A 2,308-nucleotide genomic window follows, 5' to 3' on the forward strand; every position below is an offset into this window, starting at 1 on the left:
AAGCAAGTAGACCATATGACTGTTATTTCAATACTATATGTATATATATATATATGTAAATATATAGTATTAAGCAATAGCGGAATTATAAATAAAATCGAAATATAATGCAAATAATCAACATATGTACTTATATTAGTCACTTAACATTTACCATTAATTTTATGGTGCAATTGTCCTTTATTTTCTTTCACCCAACATCATACATCATGGCATATACGCCATTAATAGGACTGTAATAGCATTACCGGCAATACCAAATAATTTCCTTTAAATTTCCAGTATTTTTATACTATATAATGCACATATGTTTTAAAATGACACGCATCTATGGTCACGAATATAGCATTTTCCCTTACGTCTGTAAATGTAACCTATTACACATATACCAATTTGCTGACTGACTCTTACGCAGTTAAGTATATAAGTGTATACGAGTTTACATTTATATAAACTCATATATATATATGTATATATATTTAATATGTTTGTAACATATTAAAGGTAAATTCCATTTTACGTGCTCATTTTAAACGTGCTGTGATTTATATTCACCCATGTAAGTCCCTTGTGGTTGCACACATATTCAATTTGCTTCCGTAAAACAACAAAAATTGAGAGTCAAAACCCGGATTCAACTATTAAAGTTGAGTACCAATATATACATATTTATAAATATAAATCAGAACAAAAGTGCACATTTTAAGTATTCAAGTTAAACTATTAATTTTGGTCTTTCGATATATGAGCCTTCAACGACTCCTATTGTAAATATTTTCCATCATTTTTCGTTTCCTGTTTTTGTTTGAATTTTTAAAGAGTCCTTTTTCTCTATGTTTGCGGCTATATGCTCGATTTGAGTATTGTATATTTTGATACGTAAGTATATCAAGGATATTAAGTGCATTTATTGGAAAGTTCAATATGTGCTTTAATTAAATTGTACTTATAAATAATGCAAACGCTGAATATGTTCGTGGTGTACTACGTAGTACGACGAGTACATAACACAAAAAAAAAAAATAAGACAAGTAAACAAACTTTAAGCACCGACGGATATAGATAAAATTCTTAAATAATACAGAGTCGTTTCTGAAAAGGTGGGTAGGCTTTGAATGTGAATATCTGAATTTTAAAATTTTTTAATGAAGAATTTTTATGTTTCTGGAAATTGAGAAAATAAAACATGTGCAGGTTACATCAGTTTTCGTTTGTAAAAATTATATTTTACAACTGGTGTATATATGAAATTCATAGTAAAAAAAGTTGTAAAAAGTTGTAAACAAATTTAAATAATTTTTTGTTAAATATTACAAGTATATTTAATATCACTTAATCCTTACAAAAATAAAAAGAAATTGGACCATGTATAATTCATGCAAAAACAATTGTCACTAATTACAGAAATTTGCTGAGATGGGAGTTCCAGAAAATAAATTTTCTCCAAATTTTGTGTAAAGAACAATAACATTTTTAATTCCATTGCAAATTTATTTAATAAAATAATATAAAATTGTACTTGTATTTTGAAGTCCTTTTAATATATTAAATCTGTAGTAAACGGACATTGTACAACACTACAACGTAGATAATGACAGCTGTCAGAACGGCGTCGATATGGATCATTGTATCATTAGATATAAATAAAATTGGTGAAGTGATATTTAAACCAATATGTCAGTAATGTGTCTCATAAAAATATATTAATTAGAAGTGCCTTACTCCATATATGTACATCTTCAACACAAAAAGATTAGCCAGTTTATATTTCGTCTAACAGGCTAAATATCTTAATCAAGCGACTCAGCCCATACGCGACTTGGGTTTATTCGATTAATAGGATCTATTTTTGCTATTGAGGTAATTTGCCTGAGGTTCAATACAAAATATATTAGTTATTGTGATTCTATTAAAAGAGTTCCATTGCAATGAAAAATTTCAAATAAATAATTAAATAATTTAAAAAAAAAAGAAAACCTACATAACTTTAAATAAAAACGAATGTCAGATTATAAAAAGAGATTTAATAGATTATATTTGAAAAATTTTAATAAAATCTTATGCAAAAGAGTTCATAACGCGTAATAATTTTTACTCTAACTACATATTTTTAAAGACTACAAATTCTCAATATTTTAAACTACACTATACTATATTAAATTTTAAACTTTGAAAATGTTCACACAGATATTTTCTAAACAAGTTTTTAATAGCTTAGAAGAAGAGGAAGCACCAAAATAGATTCTGTGTCACTGTGATAGACTCGCTACACTCAAACTTCGGTACTTATCAACATTAGGCAACATCT

This window comes from Teleopsis dalmanni, chromosome 2, assembly GCF_002237135.1.
Source record: "Teleopsis dalmanni isolate 2A chromosome 2, ASM223713v2, whole genome shotgun sequence".
Taxonomy (NCBI): domain Eukaryota; kingdom Metazoa; phylum Arthropoda; class Insecta; order Diptera; family Diopsidae; genus Teleopsis; species Teleopsis dalmanni.